We start from the raw sequence: 25,482 nt of genomic DNA, 5'->3' as shown, positions 1-25,482 counted from the left end.
CGTAGCCCCAGCAGCAACTACAGCCCAGCCCATGGAGCAAGGGCAAGCAAGGCACCCATGCCCACCCTTCTGACCATGGATGGTGAATCGATTCTGACTGTACCTCTGCTATCCAGCACTTACACTGCCTTCCTCTCCCTCCTTTCAATTATGAAAGCAAAACAACACACACCAAAAAAAAAAAAAAAAAAAAAACAAACTCAAAACAAACAAACAAACAACATTAAAAAAAAAAAGCCCTCCAGGAATTAATTAATGATTCATGTTGGAGCCTTGGCAAACCTCGCTCTGCAGAAGTTCAAAGCAGGAACAATAAGTATTTGGCAAAGAAGGGGCAGTGGGCTCGTGCTTGGCGGCGTGTGGTGCGGAGTGCTGGCAGCATCCTTCCCCCACGGAACCGACACCTCAGGGACCACAGGAAAGGCTCTGCCAGGCTGCTCCGAGCCAAGTGTCACATCCAGCCCCAGGGATCAGCCACAACCCAGCTGTGAATAACCAGGGACAGGAGCTTGGGAGGAACACGCCGCTGCTGCCTGCAGTGGCTGTGCCTGCCCTGCCTGCCTTGAATGAGGTGCATCACACACGTGTGCCCTCCTGAAAACCTGGGCCTGAGCCACTCCAACTTGGCATCCTGGAGATTTAGGATAATGAGAGATCTTTAATGCAATTAATAGATGTCATGGGACATGGTCTTGTGAGTCTAGAGCAAATGAGGCTTGGATAATTGGTGCTGAAACACATATATCAGGGAGATGATTTTTTCCCCCCTGCCAGAGCTGGAGGCTGGAACACGCTGTCGACTGATCCTGTACAAATGTGTTTGGCTATTCGCTGGCGGCAGCTTCCAAAGTTCTAGTGTGGAGTCTCTGCCAGGCAGGCCTGCAATCCTAGCAGCAAACAAGCTGTCATTTGGTTGTTAAAAGAGCTGCCTGGAAAGTGGCTTTATCCCCACATGCATGCACAAACAGCCGCACACGTGCTCACGTGCATGGAAGCAGCCAGCAGGCACCAGCAGCAGCAGCTCTTCTGCTCGCCTTCAGCTCTGCCTACAGCTCCACTTCCCTCAGGGAGGTCACTGGGGGTGCAGAGCAGGCTTTAGTCTGTGGCACCCCCGCCCGGTTACGGTGTCAGCGAGAGCAGAGTGGTCTGTGTGTCCCACAGCAGGGGAGAGGGATGCACCCCATGGCATCCCACCAGAGGGATGTGCCTCCTCCCAGCACCATCCCCAGCAGTGGACCCACAACAGCACAGGACATGGTGCTCCCCAGACACCTCCAGCCCTCGGTGGTCCTGTCAAAGCCATAAATCAATCTACCTCTACATTGCCTCAGCAGCACCTCCAAATACCAGACAAGGCCACATGCTGCTTCCCCAGATCCCCAAACCTGCTCCAGGTTTGTTGCCAAGGCACATGGAACCAAAAAGCCATGAATTTTCAGAAACTGCCCAATAGAAACCAATATGTGGTTTGTGCAAGGTTCCTAAGTTTTGTCTTGCACTGAACTCAGTGAATCAAAATCACCTGCAGGACAGGACTCAGGAAAAACCCGAGCCCTGGCATTTCACTGGGAAATATTCAGGAATTTTGCCGCAGTAAGGGAAAAAGTATTTAATTTCTCAAGCACGAACCATAATAAAATGTTAAATACAACCTGGATATTAAATTAAAACATAAAAGTCAAAACACGTCAAATCAAAAAGACACATTTGAATTTCCTGGACACTGTCAACAGACAGAAGCCAGAATTACTTGCTTCAATATTCTCCCACCTGAATGTCGGCTCCATGGCTACATGCCGATTCTGATAACGTAGTTTGATAAAAAGTACATTTCCCAATGGAAAATTTTACCCCAGTACCCTGTGCCTCCATTTTCAGAGTGTCTGATGGATGATGCAGGGGTAAGAGATGGTGTCACTCCAGGACAGGTCCCCAGCAGAGAGGGGACCAGCCTTGAGATGCTGCCCCACGCTTGGCTTGTGCATGACCAGGGGAAATGGACCCAGCCTTGCCCCTTAACGAATGGGAAAGCATTCCCATGGGTTATTAAGCATTTGTGTATGGGTTTGGAAACTGTAGCCCTGTCACAACAATGTAATTAGGGATAAACACAAGGAGGGCCATCAGAGAGCAACTGAGCACAAGGCGGGCAGAAGGGCCCTGCTCCCTTCCCCTCCCTCTCCCAGAACTCACTGGGAATGAAGGAGATGGCACTGGGCAGTCTGAGCCATCAGCTCTGCACCAGAGCAGCTCTGCCAACCAGCCCTGGGCACTCCTGGCTTGCCAAAACCACGTGGGCTGGGGGCCAGGCTGTGCCAAGGCAAGGACGGTGAGAACTCCCTAGGGACAAATCACTTCTGACAGCAAAAGAGGGAATCAAACCCTGCCTGAGCCCACTCCTGGTTGTCAATGGGCACCTGCAGTGCAGTCCCAGCTCCTGCAGATGTATCTGTGGGGCTCCAGCCCCCAGGAGCAAACCCAGAGCATCACAGACAAAAAACAAAGGTGGGGAATGGCATGGCCTTCGTTTACTGCTCTGCAGCCCTGTGCTTCTGTGGCAGGGGAAGGGTACCAGGAGTTGTGCCTGGCTCACAGAGCATTTAATGAAGGTGCAGCACTTCATTAGGCAGCCATGGAGCCCTGTGAAGCCCATTTCTGCTCTGGATCAGCAATGCCAAGGGCACCCAGCTGGTGCCAGGGTGGGGAGAGACCAGAGGGCCTCGAGCATCCAGGGCCCAGGACATGGGGATGCCAAAGCTGTCCTGCCTGGCAGGGCTCCCCACAGGACACTGGTGTGTCCAGCCCCATGTGCTGCTGGCCCAGGGGACCCCCCCTGCCCACTGTACAGCAGTACAGCACCAGAGCCCACTGAGGGGAGCAGAGCCCAGGGATGGCTGCTTTCTGCAAGGCCAGGGCTTCCCCAGGGCCCTGGCACCCCACGCTAGCACAGCCCATGGGCACAGCCTGGCTCCAGCTGCAGAGCAGACGAGGCTAATGCATGCAACACCTGGGAGTCAAAAGTTAAAGAGCAGCTGAGAGGCAGCTCTGTGGCCATCTGCCAGGTGATACAAGCAGTGCCTTCATAATTCAACATGCAATAAAGTGTTAGAGCAAGGTAAGGCCAGCAGCCTGTGTCAGGGAAGGTGTCTTGTGAGCAGGGCTAGCACCTGAATCCTCAAGCCTGCAGGTGTGGACATGCAGAGGGGAAACGCAGATCTCCTGCAAGGATCCTGCAGACCTTGCTGCAGGATCAGATTGTCTTAGGTTGCAAATGCAAGATGTGCCTGGGGTTGTGTACTCTATTGCCATCTGTTAGAGGTGGGCAGTTCTCTTCTGTTCCTTGGGCAGTTTTCTTTATCTCTTCCACAGCCAATCCTCCCTCCAGCAGATCTCTTCTGTTAATGGGCCATTAATTATTAATTATCTTCTGTCCATGGGCCAGTGAGTGTCCCTGCATGGCTGATAAAATCCCATCATCCCATGGGAGAGGCTCTGCCCAGGGGGGGGAGCCGAGCATTCCTACCTGGATACAATCTGACCCTGGGAACAGCACTGCAGCCTCTGCCACTGCATTCCCAGGGGAGCAGCTTTCCCCTGCCCTGCATTCCCAGGGGAGCAGCTTTCCCCTGCCCTGCATTCCCAGGGGAGCAGCTTTCTCCTGCCCGGCATTCCCAGGGGAGCAGCTTTCCCCTGCCCTGCATTCCCAGGGGAGCAGCTTTCTCCTGCCCCGCATTCCCAGGGGAGCAGCTTTCTCCTGCCCCGCATTCCCAGGGGTGCAGCTTTCTCCTGCCCTGCATTCCCAGGGGTGCAGCTTTCTCCTGCCCTGCATTCCCAGGGGAGCAGCTCTCTCCTGCCCTGCATTCCCAGGGGAGCAGCTTTCTCCTGCCCTGCATTCCCAGAGGAAGATCAGGCCCATCTCCAGCAGCCCTGGAGCTTCAGAGGAAAACTCCAGCCTTGTGCAGGATCCCTGCTCCAGCAGCAGCACAGCTGGCACTGCAGGAGGGCTGCAGCCACCATGGAATGGCACTGCTGCCACCACCCTGACCCACAGTGTGCCAGGGCCTGTTCCGACTCTGGGAGTGTTGTTTTTTTATTTTTCCTAATAAAAGAACTGTTATTCCTATCCCCACATCTTGGCCTGAGAGCCCTTTAATTTCAAAATTATAACAATCTGGAGGGAGGGGGTTTACATTTTCCATTTCAAGAGAGCCTCCTGCTTTCCTTAGCAGACTTTTCAAACCGAGACACAGGTAAAAGCAGGTGCTTCTTTAAAGGATTAGATGTTATTGAGATGAATGAGAACAGGAAATAGAGTTGGGCTAATGAAGGCAGCAGTGTGGAAAGTCCTCAGCCCTTGGGGGTTTGGCTGAATAGCTGGAAAGAAGATTTACCTGAGATCTGCCACTTTCTGTTAGACCCATGGTGCAGAGCACATTTTCCTGCACTGGATTCATCATCCGGCTGCCGGTGAAAGGGACATGGGATGCCTTCCCGAGGTGCTCCTCCAGTTCTGCCACAAGTTGTTGGCAGAGCAAGAGTTCCCTGTGCAAGCAGCAAGGAAAAGGCTTTCTCTGGACATCATTCCTGCAGAGCACAGTTAGAGGTCCTGGATTTTGCAGTATCACAAAGCCATAAAGATGGCACTTGGCTGTCCCATCCTGAGGAGCTTTGGAACAGCCTAGGTCTCACTGGGTGACTTGCCAGACCCAGACATCATGCTCCCCACTCTCTTCAGGCTGCCTTCCTAATCTCTAGCTCTGCTGACCCAACGAGGCATGGGGACCAGTGGTGACAGAAAGGTAAAGAAGGTGGCAGCTGGAAACCATGACTTAAGATATACCCAGAAACCACCACTTAAGATACAGCCCAGCACGGGAATCCCAAAAGCCTGACATTGCCCAGCAAAAGGGTGATCATAGTTGGCACAGGCAGCTCTCCTGCCCAGGGAGATGGGAAGCACCAGGAGAGCCTTGGAGGCACAAGGAGGGTTAACTCACAGCCATGGGAGCAGAAAATGAGGTTCCAGTTATTAGTTGATTTATTGGTCTGTCCTCAGTTGGCACTCAGGACTCAGAAGAAAATGTTCCACTCCAAAGCATTAAGCATCTTCAAAGAGCAGAAGCATTAAAAATTGAAATCATAAAATAGACATGTAAATATAGCAGAGGTAAACGGGGCAGCGAGGAGAGGAGCGGAGCAGAGCCAGCCCCAGCCGAGCCTGCAGGGCAAGGAAAAGGTTGTGCCAGGGGGCTGGAGCCATGCTGGGGTGGCTGCAGCCCCTGAGGCTGGGAGGATAACCTGCAGGGAAGCTCTGGATAGCTTCCCTGAATGACTGCACTGCTCACCAAGATCTGCGGGTTGCAAACACCAAAGGGCAAAGCTGCCTTGCTGGATGTGTGCAGGAACCTCACCCCACAGCCCCTCCCCTGGCCTATACTCCATACTCCATACCTCTAAGGGTTTTTAGTCCCCATCTCCCATACCAATCCGTCCCAAAATACTTCAAACGTGCCAAGAGAGGGGGAATGGGGCTGCCTGCCAACAGTTCACCAGATAAAGCAAACCCAGTGTGGTCAACCAGCTCTACATCAGGAGTCACAGCTTGATGGCAAACTAATGCTTTAGGCAAGGGCTGTTGGTCACATGCAGCATTTCACAGGGTCAGGGACAAGCACTCACTTTCCTTCTCTCCTAGAGGAGCAGGCCACAACAGACCCAAACTCCTCTGGCCAGCTACCTGCAGGGCAGAAAGATGGGGTCACCCTTCCCAAAGCACCTGCCAAAGCAGAGGGCTCAGCAGCACTCCCCAGACCTGAGGAGGGGCTGCTGAGGTGCTGGATCCTTCCTGGGCATAGAGGAAGGGAAGGGACCCAAGGTAAGTCACTCCCCCTGTGTAAGAGTCCCTTGCTGGGCCTGGGAAGTAGGGGCTAAGAACTGCTCCTGTTGCTCCAGCATCTGGCCCTGCCTAAGGCACCAGCTGCCAGCAGGGGTGGCAAGCCAGGGGAAAGGTGCAGAAAAAGGAAAAGGGAGGGTGGGGAGGACACAAAACCTCCTTGACACAGTGGGAACATGCATCTGGCTGGGGATTGACATTTGTGGACAAGTGTGTGGCAAACCCATCCTCCTTGTGAACACTGGGCTGCCTGTTGATTATATTTTCAGAGCTATCTGGAGAGATACCAAGCCCTCCCAATTTACCACTGCTTTTCAGGAGGGTGCTGGATGCTCAGCCCCTCTCCAAACCCACTTTGCTCAAGGTCCTTGAATCTCCATGAGCAGGAAGTAAACCCCTTCAAGGACCAGCAAACCAGCCAAACATGAAGCAGCCACACCAGTGGTCAGATGAGCTTCTAAGCTTTCAAACCTCTGGAAGCACAACCATCATCTTGGGAAAGGTTTCTGGTAAGGAACTGGGAAATTACTACATCCTCCAGAGTGCTGGAGTCCCCAAAAGACCCCATCCCATGTGTGGTCAGCAAGAGGGACCCACCACCACTGCCCCTCACCACGCTCTGGCACAAACCCAGCTCTCTTGGCACCCATACCTGCTTTTCCTCTGCACACAATTTTTTCTTAATTGGGAGCTTGTTAATTATCGCAATACTTTGCAGAGGAAATAAACAGCAATTAGAGAAATAAGTGGTATTTTTATTCCCTGGCACTCTGGCAGAGCTCTGTGACGCCTCCCATCCCTCGCTCCCACACGGGCACATGTTGCTGCCTGCTCCGGCGTCGCTGCCCGAGTGCTCTGCTCCGTCTGTTCCCCACGAGCAGGGCACTGTGCTGGTGGGCTGCCTTGCTCTCCCCCAGGGAGGAAGCGTTACTGTGTGAAAGCAGCAGGCTGTCCCACTCTAATCTGTTTTAAAAGTCATAAATTGCTGAGAAAAGCCAGTTTTCCTGCACAACAGAAGGTTAGCGTGTTTAAAGAGAGCACTGGAACTGTTTTTATTAATCAGAACTGCCATAAAGAAAGCATTTTAATTAACATAATTATCCTGTTTGAGAGAAGCAGCCCATACCTCACAGATACTTTTCAAACTAAAGATGCAGGCTGTCACAGTCAGTCATAATTAAGCAAAATGAGCTGGTTTTCCTTGCTCTGCGTCTGCCTCTTTCCAGCCACATGCTTCCCCTTTCCTCTTACACTCAGTACAAGGCAAGCAGAGACAACATCATGGGGGTGGCAGGGCAGGTCTCCATGCCTGCGTGTCAGTCTCCAGCATGGAGCAGCTGGGGTTAATCTCCCCCAGAGCCAGCGGTGCCAACTCTGGGCACTGACCAAGCAGCAAACCATCAACCTGGAAGATGGAGGTGGCTATAAAAACCCACAAGATCTGTACGACTCTGTTTGCAGCACAGTCTCACAGTCAACAGATAAAAGATTTATTCTCATTGAAAACGACAAAAAGAAAACCATAAAAAGCCTGGCACTGGGCTGCCCGCCAGCACCGAGAGAGAGGAGCGGGTAAAGGGAATAAAAGCTGGCACGGGCAGGCAGCTGTGTGGGTCTGGGTTTCTCTGAGCATCCCAGACACAAAGCTGGCCCCTGGAGGGCTGCAATTCGACCAGGAACTGCAGCCTTCAGCAGCAGCCCTCATGCTTCTCCTCCGGCCTGTTTCTGCCTGCAGCATGAGGCTCCACTACAAGCCTTAGGCATCTTCCATTCCTCCCTACACAGTAAGAGGCTCAGTAGCTCCCTTGGCATAACCCTGCCCACCCTTTGCTCCCGATGCTGGTGTCCCCCTTCCAAAGGGCAAGACAGGGCACACAAAGCAATCAGGCATCACCTCCAAACCCGATGTTGGCTGCTGCAGCCGAGACATCCTGCACCTCCTGCACACCTCCAGTGCCCTGCAGCAGGACACAGGCCTTTGGCCAACCAGCCAAAATCCCTTAATGGCAGCACCATTCAGTATTTTAACAGGTACTTTCAAGAATTCTCTGCTATTTGGCAGAATGTGCAGTGTACTAGACTGTTAACAATTTGTGGTTTTAATTGAAACCTCCTTTATTTATAAAAGATGGTTCTGAGTTGATGGGTTTGCCCTGAAATAGCACAGCACTGCTGGAGATGCTCGTGTCACATCCTTCATTCACACCCGATGCCATCTCAAAGGGACCAAAGTCACCATGCTGAGTTCTCAGCCCTGTGTCCCCAAGGGCTGCAGGGACAAGGACACCCATGCTGCCCACACAGCACCCAGTGCTGGGTGTCACCACCCTAAGGCAGCCCACATTCCCTTACTGCCAGTCAAGAGCTATTTGCAGGTAGAACAAGGCAAAAATTTTGGAAAGAGGTATTTTTAGATCTTTTTTCCTTTTTTTGTTGGTGTGGTTTCCTTAAGAAAACAAGTCTTGTGCCATCACGTGCTCCACGTGTTGTCTGTCTACCCTAATTACTCTCCGACTCAGCAGTCAAATTCAACAGCTTGAGAGTGACAGCTGAAAATCTCAAAGTTATTAAATTCCTGGAGGTTTCATGGAAATATCCAGGCAGACAGAGTGGAAAGGTCTTCCTCGGCTCAGCTGAGCCAGGCTGAAGCAGGAGCCTGGGTCTTGCAAGGCACCAGAGGATCCACATCAGAGAAAGGAAAAGCACAAAAGCCCTGATGATGCAAGGAAAAGGCTGAATCAGAGGATGTAGCGTGCTAGATACTGAAATCAGTCAATCTTCAAGTATTAGCCCCTGGAAAAGCAGCCTTCTGTAGTGCTGAGTGGCGTGTTAACAACCTGTTTTCAAACAGGAAACACAATTTCCATGGGAGAATCAGGTTTTCTGGATGGAAGAATTAAAATATTCAGGGGGAAAAAAATCATCAAGCACACTTTTCTTCTTTGGCTCAGCACAGACTGACACATTTCAGGTGACTAAAAAGACATCTGGGACCCACCACAGAAAGTCTAGAAGCATCTCCCGCATCAAATTTTGCTGGGCAGGGGTCAGAACTCGTGTCAGCCTGCTCTGTGTGCTCCCAGGAGAGCTGGCCAGGGACACAGAGCAAAAGGAGAGCACAGAGTAGAGGCAGCAGGGCAAAGCCTCGGGCTGGCTGCTGTGAAGGGCTTTGTGTGGCGCATGGGAGGGTTTTATTTCTACACCAGCTATGAAGCACCCACTTAGAGACGTCTCAAGACCTACTTGTAAGACCAAATAAAAATATCTCTCCTGGTTCTCGATCGTGAGATCTGGGAAGGAGGCTTCCAAAATTGGGTTCTCTGCCTGCCTGCGCAGAGGACGGGGTTGTGACACCACAGAGAAGCTGTTTGTAGGTCTCCGTTTGCAGGCAGGCAGCCTCACCCTCCCTCAGCCAGGGCATCTGCCTTGCCCAGCTCCCAGTCCCCGGCAGAAATAGGACTCCTTGCTGGCAGCGTGCGGTCGGTGGCACTGCACTGCATTGCAGCGGCTCTCGCAGCCACGTCCCTTCCCTCTGTGGCCCTGTGGCTGCCCGGACAGAACCCGGACAGAGCCCGGACAGAGCCCGCACAGAACCCTTCCCCTCTGCAGCGCCCTCCCGCTCCCCTCGTCACAAACCAAAGCTGCAGCGAGAGGAGGCGACGCTTCTAAACTCCTTAGCAGGGAAGTGTTAATGAGCGCTGAGCGGAGGGTGAGAAAAGCCTTTAATCGCATTAGCTCCGCTGCCGGAGCCGATGAACGTCCCCCAGCCGGAGCGCCCCGTCCGTCCGGGAGAGCCGGGCCGCGACCGCTCGGGGCGAGGAGGGAAAACAGTCCTCAAAGCCACACTGATCCCTGCTTAACCTTAGGAAAAACACCTTCTGCGAGCTGATAGTGCCTACGCCATGGGGCTGCGGGATCCCATCCCGCCCATGCTGCCGGGAGGGGATGCTCCACATGAGCGGGAGGCCGTGCCGTGTGTGCCGCAGCCGCGAGGAGTCCGGGCTTCCGCTGCACGAAGAAGTCACGCAGCAGGTTTTATAGTGGGAACTCGGTTTGGGCTTGTGTAACTCTCCGATGATTTTCTGTTTGTTTTTTGGGGTTTTTTTTCCCCGTTCTTTCTTTCTTTCTTTCTTTTTTTTTTTTTTTTCTTTTCTTTTTCCTTTTTTTTTACGCGGCCAGGAAAGTGCCTTATAAAGTGTAAGTGTAAAAATAACGATTTTCCTCAGCTCAGCAGCCACGTGAGCGGCTCCGCTTGCGCCGCCCTGCCTCTCGAACGCTGTGTGCACACACATGAGTGCTGCTCCGTGACACACCGGGACATTTGTTACGGTGACAGCCTGCCGCTCCCCCTTGGGGCGAAATGTGGTTTAATTTTTAGTATAACCTTAAAAAAAGGAGGCTAGCAAAGCTGCTATCCCATAAATTTTGTAAGTGACATTTATTTCTCGGTGCATTATCGCTAGTGATGGACAAATCTGGAATTTAGGGGAGCAGCCATCTTCTGCCAGCTCCAGTGTGATGAGGTGGTTATCCTTAGGCTCAGCTCAGGCATTGCCTGGAACATCTCCAGATGCTGAGCCCGCTTCTCCTTTCAACATCTCAGCACAAAATGTAGCCCCTATGTGCCTTAGGGGGCTCTGGGTACTTCTTTTGGTGTCTGGAGACCCCATCTCTAAGGAAGCTCCCATGGGCTGGACACCAGGGGTAACACAGCAGAGTTTCCCACCAGCTCAGCCCATGAAAGCATCTCTGGCGTGCTCAGATCCTGCCCATCCTGGCTGAGGGATGATGAGTTTGCTTTAAGAGCTCAACAGATCTTCCTGGTCTCCGAGGTGAGCTCCCTGCTACCTAAGCCTGCCAAGTCTCAATTTGAATACAGATAAAAGATCTCAACAGCTGGGTGTTTAATGACAGGGACTAGAAATCAGGCTCTGCAGAGTCACACCAGGTTATTTCAGCTCCCTGGAGCTGGCTTTGGAGTGTGCCAGGGAGGCTGGTGCTTCCAGCTCTGACCAAAAGTGCAGTGGTTCAAGGAAACACAAACCATTCCAAACCCCACACAAACCATGCCCAACCCCCAAAGGCTGAGCTTAGAGGAGCACAGGTGAGGATTCACAGCACAGCCCTCTCCAAAATGTGGGTGCAGGGGTTTTGCACCACTGGGTGCCAGGCTGAAATACCATTATTTGTGCCCCAACTGAGGAAAACGCAAGATGCCACTAAATCAATTACATCCATATGGATTCTACAAGAGACAGAGGACCAGGAGATGCCCAATTTACTACCCTGGGGATGGACTAGACCCAAAGACACTCTTCCAGTTCCTTCACACTGACAAAAGAGCAAAGGAGCAGTTGTTAATGGATAGCTAGGTCTGATGTAATTTGTGGCGCAGTTATTTGCACCTAGGAAAAAGCAGGCTGGTGTCAGCCCTGCCATGACAAGTCCTTGAGTGTTGCCCTGCCTGCTGGTACACAGGGATCTGCAGAGTCAGTTACTCTGAATTTTCAGGGAACATGTCCTTTCAGAAACTGTACTCTGAGTCCTACAGACTTGGGCACCTCCAACTGCAAAGTGGTTCAGAACAGCCACAACAGGCTTTCCCCACGCTCTCACAGAGTCTGGAAAAGCCTTTTGTTCGGGCAGACAAGTGTTTCCCTCTGCCGAGGTGGCTCAGCATCCCTGGAGCATCCCATGTGCTCCCGGGGCTGCCTCTCTCAGCCATTCCTGGTGTTTGGGCTCCCTCCCAGCCCAGGGGATGGTAAGTGCTGAGCAGAGCCAGCAGTGGCTGCCCAGGCCTGACTGGCAGGAGGTCCTGCCCTGTCCCAGCCACCTCTGTGAGACCTGGGACTGACCCTCAGCACTCCTCCTCACACAGCCCGAGCAATGGCATCTCTTGGAGTCTCCCAGCATCAATGTTCTCTGCTCCAGGCCCTGCCTTCCACCCTCTCAACACACTCTCTGGAAACCCAAGCTGTAATTTCCTAGGCCGTGTGACCAATTATTGCTCTGGTGTCACCACACAACTCCAATTCCCCCTGTCACGTCTCAGCTGCTTCCCAGCTCCTCCCTGCCTCTCCACTCAACAGCAGGCACAAGCCAGTCCTGTTTTGGCAAAGGACCTACAAAACCTCAGCTACAGCCCTGACTTAAAAAAATAAGAACTTAGGGAAAAAATAAGGCAGCTTCAACAAGGCTGAGCAGTGCTGACCACCGGGACCCATCACCATGCCACCAGGGTTAGGGGTGGCACCCATGGGAGCCCATGCCTTGGCAGCAGCTCACTCTGAACGTGCAAGTGAGCCAAGAGAACTGTAACTCTTCCTCTATGCTGACTGAAGGCTGCATCATCCCTCAAAGGCCCTGGGGGAGTTGAAATAAGGATGAACATCAGGTCAGACATGTCTGCTGCTCACAGGCATGCACACATCTGCCTCTCCAAAGAGCCTGGAAAGAGAGCCACAAGCACAGCCCAGCCCCAAAATCCACTCTGAAGCATGCAGGTGAGGAGGGAGGAGAGCTCCTGGGTCAGCACAGCAGGCTGCAGGGTCTGAGGATGAGGCTCAGAGATGCTCAGACTGAGCTTTCCACTGTCTCTTGCTCAGCTGTCCATGACTGCTGGTGCCCAGTGGCCAGAGACTCCATGGGGCCCTCACAGGCACAGGAGACCAAAACACCCCTTCTCCCTCCTCAGAACACCATGTTTATCTGTACACCAGCTTATGGCTGACCTAAGGGAATCCATGCCCTTGTAAGTTAAGATTTAAAGTTTTAACAAAAGCCACTCACTGTTTTGTCTGGGCAAACTGCTGGGAGCACCACCAGCTCAATTTTATGGATAAAAGCCTCTTTTCTCTAAAAACATGGGACCAGTTCTCCCCATGACAGCAAAATGTGAGCAACACAGAGCTTCAGACTGCACAAGACAACAGTTTTCCAGCATTTCTGCCAGGCTATGAGGAAAAAACCCACATCCAACAACATCTGCAAAGAGAGTTGGTGTGAAACCCTTAGAGACCAGTGGGCAGAGCAGGTTTCCAGCCTCTTCCAGCAGCTGGGAGCACAGCAAAGGATGCCACCAGTCACTGTGTGGGCCATCTGTGTGTGGCTGTGCTTTGCTGTCCATTATTATGCACCCCCAAGGAAGCACCTGCTGTGCTGCCAGCAGCCCCCTGCAGTTCCAGGAGAGCAGCCCCAGTGGGTCTCTTCCAAGGTGCTCCTATCGACCATGGGGGGACAAAGCAATGAGGAAGCAGACAAGGAATGGATGACTTTCCCATCGTGCAGGGACTGCTGGGATTTGCTGGAAGGCATCCAATTAGTTAACGAGCACTCCAGAGCTGAGTCTGGTCTGGAATTAGTAATTAATTACCACAAGACAAGCAAGGCTGTCTATACTGGAGAAACCCACGTCTGTCCTAGGGATGGACTTAGCAGAAGAGTTTGCCCAGCAAACCCACAGTGACATGGAGAGGAGCAGCTGGCAAGCAGAATGATGTGGATCCCAGAAAGATGCACAACACCAGGAGCAAACATCACAACAGGCCCCCATTCTTGATATCCTTTACCAGGAACTGGCCCAGCTGGAAGCCCTTGGCCTTGGAGCTGGTTCTCCACGCTGATCCCAGCCCATCACAGGCACCACGGGCACAGCCAGTGAGCACTTTGCTTCTGATGAGCAAAACTGGAGCAATGAAGTGAACAAGACACATCCGCCTGGCTGGGTGCCTCCTGCTTCCACCATCCACAAAGACCATAGCTTTGGAAATCCTGGAATAATCCCCTCATATTCATTTCCTTCATTAGTCTTCTGCTCCGGGTTCCCGAGCATGCTCCAGTGCAGGAGGACTCGTCAGATTCCAGGTCTGAGATGGCTCAGAGGAGCCGGGCTGTCGCCAGCAGTGTCAGCCCTCCTGGGCACTGGCAATCTCCCACCAGGTTCTCCTGGTTGAAAATCAGTGGCTGAGCTCTGGGGAGGAGGAGAATGTGTCCTCCTGAGCATTCACTCCAGGCCTCACAGCTCCTTGTCACCATCTGCCTCTCCGGAGCATGTCCCCATGCGGCAGGAGCTGCGGAGCAGCTCTGCATCCAGCCCCTGTGATAAATTAGCCAGGGATTCAGGCATTTCAGTGCAGCTGCCTCATCCTCTGCCAGCATGACAATGTGATTAATTTTGGGTGCAGATGAAGCTCATTTATCAGAGGCACGTGATGGCTGCGCAGGCTGCAGGGGCGTGCGGGGAGCCCCGGGGTGCGGGGCAGAGTGGGAGCTGAGGCAAAAGGCAGGAGGCAGGGAGGGAGAGTGGAGAGCCAAGCCCGGGGCTCCTCTCAGGAAGGCTGTTTGCCACGTTGGCTCATGATTAAGCATGCTGGGGAAGAAGAGCCCGTGTGGGAAGAGAGCTTTTATCTCTGCTAACACACATGGCCACGTCTGGGGAGAGATGTGCAACCGGAGGGGTGTAAGAGGATTGGGGAAAAGAAGCCATGAGCTGATTACGTTGTGTCAGGACAGGCACCTCTACCACCATGGTCACTTCTCCCCCACTGCCCCTTCCTCCAAGCCATTTTCCACTTTCTCCCCTTTTTGAAGGACCAATGGGTCCTGTCTTGCGTGTCCCCACTCTGAAGCTATTGACACTTGCTTTTTGCTGCTGGAGGGAGTGCGGCCAGAGCTGTTCCTGCAGGAATTGTCTGGGAATACAGAGCTATATGTTCACTTCCCAATGTAACACAGCCCTGACACAGACAAATCTCTTGACTGGTTCATCAACCTCTTGGCTGGAGTTTCTCCACGTGCTGGAATATGGCAGTGCTGCTACCTCAACACAGCACAGCTCTCCCAAGGTCCTGAGTGGTCACAAGCAAAGCATCACGGATGAGGAGTCTCTGCACAGTTTAGGAGTGAGGAACAGCTTTTGGGCTAAGCACACACCCTGCCCTATGCCCTCCGGTGAGATGGATGCACACGGAGAGGGCATCAGGGCAGTTCCCTAAGCACAACCTTCATTTGCCCCCTGCCATGGTTAGATATCGGTCATGCCAGCAGCACCCCAAAACCCTGAGATCACCATAACAGTCCTCCCTTCAATGATTTTAGGCCCCAAGTAGTGAACCATTTGCAGCTAAAGAAAAGAAAACCCTTCAAGTTCAATGAGGCCATGCAACCTGGGACATCGGTGGCAAATCCTTGAGCACATGGCTGATGTCAATGCCTTCCATGGGACTTCATTATCAAACCAACAGATAGCATCAAACAAAGAGGCTGCTTTTTTTTGATAAATGCATACTTTTTTTAAAAAGCACATCAAGGGGACAAAGATGAAGATGACACAATACATGGTAGCCACGCTGATTGCAAGACATCTCTGCTAATTTACCTCGGCACAGAACCAGGACCCTTTCTGCTGTGTTAAACGGTAAGGTTAGAAAACCCATGGGGACTTTAGAAGTGTGAAAACATCAAACACTGAATAGCACAGGGACATGAGCCTGAGAAAGCCCAGAAATGTGATCCTTCTACCCACTAGTCCCCCAGGTGAGTCAGCTGGGTGACTGGTGGCAGAGAGGGTGGCCTGAGACAAGCACACTCCTGGAAAGGTTACAGGTGACAACACTAGCTTGCAGCCAGGACTGCAGCTTCTGACATTCACATTTCTTCTAGGGCCTAAATGCTCCTCTAAGACTGTCTCCTGTGCAAAGGTCCTCAGGCAGGTTGTGCTCTTCTTCCATCCATCAGTTCACCTTCTTATTGTTCTCCTGAGGTCCCTGAAGTCACACCCAGTGGAAATACCTCCCAGCTTCTATTACAATCATTATGTCAGTCACCAAAGTTTTCAGTTCCCATCCAACAAAGATTGCCCAGAAAGGATTAAAGATGCCCACACTGTTTCCCTTCATGGACTATGGGAGGACACTGACAGACACATCTCAGTGTATTTTCACACACAGGGGAAATAACTCTGGGGTGAAGTGCAGCAGGAACTGGCTCCTTAACAGGGGCACACTCAGGCTCTTGGTGGTGCCCAGCCCCAGTGCCCTTCCAACCCCAGGCGACACTTTCACAACAGACTCAGTGAGGAGAAAGCACAACTGCACTTACCAGAGCTGATATCCTACAAGGACCTGCTGGTGAGGCAAAGAACCTGGAAAGGAAGAGAAGAAGAGGTGGTTCAGTGGGTTGGCTGTGGACAGCAGCAGGGGAGTGTTGGTGTGGCCCAGCCCTGAAGGGGTGGATGGGGCAGCACATTCAGACAGGGCTGTGGCAGTGACCTACCCTGGCATTGCACCGGGACCATCTAAATAGATCAGGGCCACTTAAATCCACCCAGTCCCACTTGCCAGCCTCTCCAGGTGCTCAGCTGGTGCTGGCAGAGCTACAGCTGCTGCAAACCAGAGGAATTCACCAAGGGATTAAGGAGCCATTTCCATCATTACCATCCTGGTATGAACACTGGGCTGCCCCATCAGTGTTTCCCTCTCATCAGCTCCTGGAGCACGCCATGCAAATCCGCGCAAAGGAGTCACAACAACGCACCTGGGAAACCATAAATATCTGTGAAAAATCTCCCCATAAATCCACGGGAAGGGGAATTTATGGCGCTTTCTTTGGAGATTTCTCCGGGTGTTCCCTATTAAGCCATTGTGCTTGTTTGCATAAGTATTCCTCAGACAGTAAAGTCTTCTCTGCCATCAGTTATCAGCTCTGCAAACAGGAGCAGCACCAGACGTGGGACATACAAACACCCAGCTGTAAAGATGAGGGACTGGCTCCTCACCTTGCGAAGAAATAAAGGGTATTAATTGCTTACTGCAACCACGGCACACTCCCAGCAAGGACAGGGTGAACTGGCAGCCCTGACATGTACAGAACAACTGAGAAAAGGGAAACGAGCCAAAAAACTCTTTGTATGCTGTCAGGGTATGCCACACAATGGCAAAGCTATGGAAAGAATGAGGATTTTTCACATCATTGGAGGGAAAAGTATCAAGTGGAGAAGAAATACACAAGTGGTAGAATCAGCTCCAGCTACCCAGAGAAATTGCTGTATTGTCCAGCCACATACCAAGGCCACTACAGAAGTTAGGGAAGGAAGTGCCCTGCCTGATATAGCAGCAATGAATACATTTGTTAGTGATAATACATTAGCTACCAGGCTGGGTAGAAGCCTTTCCCACAAGAAAGGTTGACACAGGGCCTTATTAAAGAAGGTAATACCCAGTTAAGACACTTAATGACACTTATGACACTTAATTCATCTGATGAATGGTTGACACAATACATCATATATATGCAGAAGGGGTTTGAAAATAACAGAATATGCTCACACCTCTGGAAATACAGGTCCATGATATACAACTTGGAGATAACACTTTAATTAACATGTTCTCATGAAAATACAAACTGGAACCCAAGTGGGAAGCACCATATACCATCTTACTGTGTTCCTATTTTGCTGTTAAAAGTTTAGGAAAAAAAGATGGATACGCCATTCTCCCATCAAGCAGGTGGTAACTAGCCAGCCAGCTGACAAATGACTGACTCCTGGAAAAACTCTCACATCAGCTGAGAATGAATGGGACATCTCACTACTCCTGGTATTATTGACTCTGTTACTGCTACAGCATTGCTAAGGATAAAAATGATGGATGATCCGGATTAGTGGAAAGTTAACAAATCCAAAGGAAAGATAGTTTTCCTAGATTATATCGGAACAAGGTTCCCAATTCCTGAAATACCTGACAGGAAGGCTCTTGCTTTCTGTTGTCCATCAGATAAGGTTGATAATTTAGCCTGGGCAGAGGTAAGCAGAAGGACAGGTCTCATTGCTTTGATAATACCAGCTGCTGCTCATGACTTAATACCAGTTGTTGTGTGATGACAGATAATAGTTTAAGAAGTAATAGTATACAATTAACATCACTTGTGAAGTGTTGACCCAGGAGTGATTACCCTTTCCCTGCTCATCCCCCTTCAAAGCAAACAGGGAGGGATGCAACCAGTATCACAGGGACAGATTGGGAGTCCTAAATGGTATAGATGTTGAAGTGCTCCTAAATAAACGAAGTGCAACAACAAGTGATTTAAGCAAATTAGAGCACCCATTGCAATCCTCTCTATTAGCACCGGGGACTAATCAATGGCTCTTGTCTGATATATTGCCTCTGTGGGAGAAAATTAATGAGAGAGACCACCAGCTGATTGTAGAGGCACTTGGAATGGTCCAGGGCAATCTTTCACCAGCTCTGAGATGTATCCACACTCAACTGTGGATACAGTGGCAGAAATTACAAGGGTAGGCAAAAGCAGCACCTTACCCGCAGAGGTTTCAAAAGTAGCTTGGGGCAACACAACTGGGAGAGAATTTAAATCCTGGTGGTATATGGCAAATTATGACCCCATTAACAATAAGGTCACAGTTTCTGTCCTAATAATAACATGCTTCAGTATACAGCACATAGTCAGTTGTTGCACTAAATCACAATACAATCATCCTCTTTCCCATAGAACATAAAGTATGGATACCACAAAGTGGACACAGGTGGGAAACAGTATATGGGAACATCAAGGATTCAACTGTAACACCCTTAAGCCCCGAGACACGTCTTGACACTGAGCAAAAGGTTTGTCGTTTTGAAACACATGCCGATGAAATCCCTGCAACTGCACTTATATATATTGGAAAAGGATATGTTTTCTAAAGGACCCTTTGTGGTTTTATATTAGGAGGTGATATTATTGCAGATACAAGTAATCATTCGAATATTTGCATTCGTAACTTTAGTGGAATTATAGGGTATGATTTTAATTATACAGCTCCTGTTACGTCCTGCCAGTTGTTACAGTCTAATTATACACTAGGTAAAGACTTGTTACCTACTTCAACTGGAATTAATCTTAATGCTGGTGAGGAAATTATCACAACACGATGACTTACATCAAGTATTAAAACATATCTGAATATATAAAAAGAAACTATAATCACTGTCCACCATAATGGGGATGAAATGTGTTGTGTGTTCAAAAGAGGAAAAAGAGACAGAGAACATCACTGGTGGGAAACTCTCCTGGGGTGGTCACCTACAGCCACAGGAATTTATAACCTCCTGCTCCACCCAGTGGTAATCGTACTAGCTTTGAGTCTATTAGGTCTGGTGCTTGTGATCATTCTGTATATAAGATTATGGAAGCTGATCATGCTTTTTGAAAGGCTTTGCAAGCTTTGCTAAATGTATTAGCAGGGATCCTTAATAAAAACAAAGGGAGGGCTGTAAAGAAGTAAAGGATATTAATTGCTTAGCATAACTTGCTTAGCATTAGTAGCTAAGATGTGCTGAAGCTTTAGGCCCCACTTTGAGCAGATTTCACCCTGCACAGCTTCTGCAAGGCTGCCTGGGTTAATTGCCAGGAGAGCAGGTTGTATTCTAGCTATGACATTTCTCTGCGTGTTTAACGTATCCTTATCATGGCTCCAATGTACTTCTGCATAGATGGGTGGGAGACAGGGGAAAATGAATAACACGTTCTCTTCCAGCATGAAATTGTGAGAGCGTCCTCCACTGAGTGCAATTACTGTGTATATGACTTCTGTAGGCTGGCTAATACTGCTAAGTATACTGGAGATTAAGGGATTTGGGGCTGTAAAGTCCATTTCATCCATCCAGGCCTGAGCAAGGCAACGAGAGCAGGGAAAACATCTTGCAGAAACCACTGGACCAAGCAGGGTCTGGCCTGCAGGTGACCGTCCCCCCACATCCCCTTGCTGCTCTCAGAACTGTCCCAGGCAGCTGTGAGCTCTGTGGAGGACATGAAGGAGGGTGAATGCAGATGCTGGGGCCAAAGCACCTGCAGTCACATCCCCAGGTCTGACCACTCACCAGTGGCTCCCAAACCCAGCACACCCTATCAAGGATGCTCCTGAGCCTATGCCAAGCACTGCTGTCATGTTCCTGGATAGCTGAGCCCTCCCCAGGGTGGCATGTCAAGGACACAGGGGAAGAGGGAAGGACTTAAGCAGTCATGATGCTGCTTCTGAGAGTGCTCAGGAGGCACAGGAGAAGAGCTGTTATCCCTGAGCCGGAGACCTGATAACAACACTGGAGCATTTCTGCTTTGGCTGAGGCAATGGTCTCTCCCTGCCCCATGGAGAGGGAAGTTGCAGTGCTTCCCATGGGGCTGGACTGTGCTGCCAGTCCCCAGCCCTGTGGCACCTTGGCTCCTCATCAGAGACTTACCCTGGGAGTGCAGGCTGAGCTGATGGGGGGAATATCCTACCCCAGTGCTGGAAAAAAGGAAACCTCAAAAATAACTCTCTTACGGAGCCAGCATCCTGCCCAGTTCAGAGCAGGCAGAGGCCAAGCCCTGCCTCCACTCCTGCCCAGAGGGGAAGCCATGGCAATCTCCCCCCAGTTCTTCTAAGCCAATGGAATATGAAGCGGAGCAAATACTGGGTTGTTGTGAGGGCATTGAGGAGTGAAGCAGAGCAAGGAAAGAGCTTTGAGTAGTAAAAGCTGCCCTTACTTTATGAGCTCAGACACAGCCTCGTGCATCCCCAAGCAGCAGAGGAGCCATCTCCACTTTGATCTGAGTTTGATTTAAAATGGAGCATCTCCCTCAGCATCACCCATGGGGCAGCAGTGCAGCAACCTCATTTTCCTCTGCTTTATCCCTTTTGCCACCTGCTGTGGGCCCAAGGTCCCAGGGCCACAAACTCAGGCTCCCTGCACTCCCTGGCCATGATGTTCTGGGGCACAGCCCTCAGCTGTGGGTGCATCCTGCTCCCTCTCTGCTCTGGGGTGGGGATGAGCCAGCACAGAGCCAGGGAAATGAGAACTTGCTGGGGCAAAATGCCAATTCAATGCCCATTAACTTCCCACAAATCCTCTGCTCCATGGCCTTATCTTCCTCTGCCACGTCCCCTTGCTCCCCCTCCTCCTCCTCCTCCCAAGCTAATGGCCCTTTTGGATGTGCAGACAAGCTGTGTAGGTACTCTTGGCTGTGCCTGGGAGCCCTTCAATGGCAGTATCTGCAGGAAGGTCTGATAGGAGACATCCCTGCTAACCCTTGGTGACAGCCCTGAAACCCCAGGCACCCACAGGCCATGGGATTGCCCCACACTGCACAGCTCACAGCCAAATGCTCTCCTGCTCTTGCAGATTGAATATCAAACTCTGAACGTTAACTTTTACATCATAATATATCCTGCACCTACCCACATTGCCAGGAGGTACCCCAAAGCCATCGCCTGATCTGGATGCAAATGATTGTTTAAACACCCCACACAGTCCTGTGCATACGGAATGGACTTACTGTCACTTCTTGTAAAATTAGGAAGGGATAAAACCAAACAGCTGAGCAGCAATGTCTGCTGGGCAGGGGGGGAGCAACACCAGCACAGCTCAAGGGCTTTGGTAGAAAGGGAGCTCCAGAATTAACACCAGCACAGCTCACCAGGAGGCATCTTTGCTTGCAGCTCCTGCCCAAAGAGTGGATTTGACCTGGGAGCTCTCCTGACCCGCAGCAGCCTGGCAGAGCTCGTTTGAATCAGCACTTTCTGGAAGCAGTCATGTTTCAGTGCTCCTTCACTGCAGGGCAGGAGAGACAGGAGGGGCAGGAGGGGCAGGAGGGGCAGGCAGCTTCCCTGGGAGGTCCAGTGAAGTTCCTCAGATCAACAACAGATGAGGAGCACTGCCAGTGGAGCTCAGCTCAGCTGCCCTCACTGCCGAGGCCCTCACTGCCCTGCTGGCCTTGCAGGAATTCAGTGGCAACACAGAGCCAACAGCAGCCCTGTCACTGCCTGGGAACAGCTTCAGGTCCCTCCATGCCCCTTGGTTCCCCTTGACCCGAGCTGTCTGCTCTCCACCTTGTTCCCCTGGGAGCTGCATCCATGGGCTCACAGCACTGGTTTTGCAGAGGAGAAAGCTCACCTTTTCAGCAAAGACCCCATGTTTTACACAACAAATTGAACTCAGCCCAAGCCTTAGTATTCCACCCGAAACTGTTTGCACAGGAAGTTTGCGTCCAGTCCGTTCCATCAAGAGGCACAGCTTCCTACATGAGGAAGGGCTTTGGAAAATGGAGCGTTCCTCGAGGCAGCAGATAAATGCTGGACCAGAGTTAATGGCTGGAGGCTGGAATCTAGGCAAACTGAGACTAAAATAAGGCTCGACAGCTGGACAGTCACAAGGAATATTGCAGCAGCTGAGTTAGGAACAGGAGGAATACTGAGCCTTCAGCTATGTCAAGGGAAAGCAAGGCTGTTTCTCCAAAGGAGGTGCCACAAGTAACATCCCAGAGTTATGAGTGGAATACAACTGTGGAGGGGCTGGTTTCCACCAGTGCTGCAGAGCTGTGACACATGCCTGGGGATGGCACAGCCACCATGGGCTCAGGTTTGGCACCAGCCTTTGCTCCAGCCAGCAGCATCCCTCTCCAGCCATGCTGAGGCTGTGGGACAGGATGGGAGAGGAAATGCATTCCCAAGCCCATTTAACCTGCCTATGAGAGCTCATGGCATCCTTACATCAGTAACCCAAACTCCGCAGGATCTCCCAGCCCTTCCAGTGAAGGGCAAGGAAAACTCTCCTTCATGGCGGCTCCCATCTTTTATCTTAAAAAGCCACAACAGGCAAGGTTAAAAAAAACCCAAAAAACATGATAAATAATCCAAGGAAAAGAATACAACAGCCTTTGAAACCCCATCCTACAGTTGAAAGGGAGGGATGGAGGCAAGGCAAGAAAGCCAGTGTAAAACCTCATTACCATCAGAAATCCTCTCTCCCTGCCCTTACCTCCCTGCTCATTTCCATATCACAGGGGACACAATACCTTTCTTCTCTTGAAAAACATCCCATTTTTGCAGAGACCGGCTGTCCCCACCCCCAGCACTGGCTTATGGAGCTGGGGAACAAAAGCCGGGCTCACACCTGCCCCGGCAGGCAATGCCAGTGTGTGAATCTCCAGGCCCTTATCAGCCTCTCAGGAGCAGTTTTTACCATTATTATTATTAGTCTACTTTATCTTTTTTTTTTACCTTTAGCTTCAAGATCCTTTAGTCAGTCAAATTACACTCAGAGTAGCAGAAGTGGCAGAAAATAAAGCATTATAAGGAGTTCAGGAAGTTATTTTCATCTCAAGGAGCAGGTAAGAAAGGTTGACAAGTCTTTATTCTGCTCTTATGGGATAATCTGTAGGTTCCCAGCTGATAGGGGGGAAAAAATTAAAAGCATCAGAAGAAATTGCAAGAAGAAGTAAAACTGAGGCCTCTGCATAAATTGAAGTAATGTGCAGCTTGGCTGACAGCTGAAAGCACTGGAGGGTGAAATGTCAGTGCCAGGAAGGAAAGGGGCGGCCACAGGGTGCGGGCAGGGCTGGACAGAGGGTGCTGGGTGCAGGGCAGGAGGGTCACTCAGCCCCCTCCAGCTGGTCTTTCCTCATGCTAAGTGGACCTGTCACATCTTTCCAGTCCAGAGCATCACTAACAGAGCAGGCGGAGAAGGGAGGGGAAGCAAAGCAGCTCAGCCATCAGTTGGCATCCCCCATACTGCCCTGGATCGCTGGATTTGTCCTGCTCCTCTCTGGCTGCTCCAATAAAAGCTACAAGCATCAAGTCAGGCACAGCAAAAATTATCTGCCCAGACTTTAGGCTCTCATATTTAACCACACAAGGCAGGGCCCTCGGAGCTCCCAGCACCCACCCAGCAAGCACTGAATGCTGGGCTGGGAGCGGAGCCAGGGTGCCAAGGAAGGGGCCAGGATCACAGGGAGACGCACAGAGGGGAGAGAAGAGGTGGGACCATCAACTCCTCTCTGAGCCATTGGCCCATGGGGATTAGAGATTGATGCAGGGATGCCAAGAGAAGCAGGGACAGGCTGCAGGCCGGCACGAGATAGCGGGGTCCTGAACAGCGCAGAAAAGGTGCACGAATGCATTTGTGGTGTGAGACAGCCTTTCCCCCAGCAGCCATGCTGTGGAGAGGCATGGGGATCCCTCTCCTCCAGCCAGGGCGTGGGGGTCCGAGGCAGCCCCCTCCCAGGCTGGCAGGGCACCCAGCCCCGTGCCTCTCCGGCTGTTGCGCGGCTGAGCCGCGCGGTGCCGAGGCGGTGCTGTCACCAGTGATTGATGGCATGGTTCAGGAGGAAATAAATTCCCAGGCTTTTGCAGGAGGTGAACTGGGGGGTGTATCCATCTTAAAGATGCTTAATGAATGTGCCACAGCCCGCGGAGTGGCAGCAGATACATCTCTGCAGCCAGCATTCCCCATGCTGTTCCTTGTGAGGTTCAGGCTCAATTTAACAGCTTCTTATTGATTTTATTTATGTTTCCTGGGCCCTGGCAGTGTCTAGATTGCCCCAGTCCAAGAAGAACCCCATAGTCACAGAAGCAACTTGCACTTGATTTTCCCATCCTGCTCCTCAAGCCTGGGGACAAAACCTAGTGTTTGGCCAGAAAAGATGGAGTTTTAGGCTCACGTGGATTTTGGCTTCAAGAAAGAGGATGGTGCAGGACAACTGGGGTGATGGTGAGCACTGGCACAGCACTGGGGCAAACACTGCTGCCACCCACCCACATCACCCAGCACCAAGCTCTGGGTTGTACCTTTGGAACTCAAAGCAAAATGAGGACCTTTCCAAAGACACCCTTGCAAGATGGACTTTGGAAACTCCTAGCTTTTACGTAGCTTAGCACACCTTAATTTTCAAGGCAAGAAAAATGGCAATCAGCAGTTCTGGCATATGACTTGGCTTTGTAATTCCCTCTTCCCCTTAGGGTAAAAAAAAAAAAAAGGAGAAAGAAAGAAAAGCAGCAAAGAACAGCAGAGACCCAGTTGACCTTTCCGGCTAAGAGACCTTGTCTGAATCACTGGATGGTAACAATGAATGAAATGCCAGTGCCCTGCCTTATAAATACCAGCTTCCTCTTGGGGTGAAATGCCATCTTCCAAGCATGGAAAAGCTGCAAAGAAAATGTCACCCTCGCCAAGGTGTGAAATGCCAGCCTGCTCCAAGACCCCCAGCTCAGCTGCGGGGAGATGGGCAGGCTAATGCTGCTGGATCTCCAAATTCCTCCTGTCCAGGGCCTTCTCCAAAGCTCCATGGCATGAAGGGGACAGAACTTCAGTGTGGGACAGCCAGAGCATGAGTCCTCCAGCATCACCTCCAGCATCTCAGCAGTGAGCTACTCAGAAGAGCTTCCTTGAGGATTTGGGTTATTTCCTTTTTCCAGTGGCTGTGAGTCAGAGGGCCAGTAGGACAAACAAATCACCTTTCAAGAATGGTTGCACAAGCCAAAACAGTTATTTCCAGTTTTACCAGTGAGATGAAAAAACAATTGAGCACAAGGAGATTTTGTCATCTAAAAAGTTTATCACAACCCAAACTCCTAGTTCCCAGCAAAAGCTTTTGTTGCTGGGTTTAATCCTATTTATTAAACACGGGAAATCATCCAACATACTGTCCTTGTGTGAAAAAATGCTTCCAATGAAGCGGGTGATATTTGCAATATCTCCCCTACCCTTCTCAGGGCCAGGTTTGGCTTAATCAAAGCCATGTTTTCCAGAAGCTCATCCTCCTTCTTCCCCCCATTTGGCATC

At 51.1% G+C, this 25,482-nt stretch overlaps 1 protein-coding gene across 4 annotated transcripts in view; it reads right to left on the bottom strand.

The window, feature by feature from the left end:
* Nucleotides 1–25,482, bottom strand: part of LINGO1 (leucine rich repeat and Ig domain containing 1) — a 155,132-nt gene that overhangs the window by 87,927 nt on the left and 41,723 nt on the right. For all 4 annotated transcript variants that reach the window (XM_038146996.1, XM_038146997.1, XM_038146998.1 and 1 more), the window contains one exon: nucleotides 15,992–16,034. The gene's annotated coding sequence lies outside the window, so the exon portion shown is untranslated. The remainder of the gene's footprint in view (nucleotides 1–15,991; nucleotides 16,035–25,482) is intronic.

The sequence above is a fragment of the Motacilla alba genome, chromosome 10 (assembly GCF_015832195.1).
Source record: "Motacilla alba alba isolate MOTALB_02 chromosome 10, Motacilla_alba_V1.0_pri, whole genome shotgun sequence".
Taxonomy (NCBI): Eukaryota; Metazoa; Chordata; class Aves; order Passeriformes; family Motacillidae; genus Motacilla; species Motacilla alba.
This window is presented reverse-complemented; position numbering and strand designations above follow the sequence as displayed.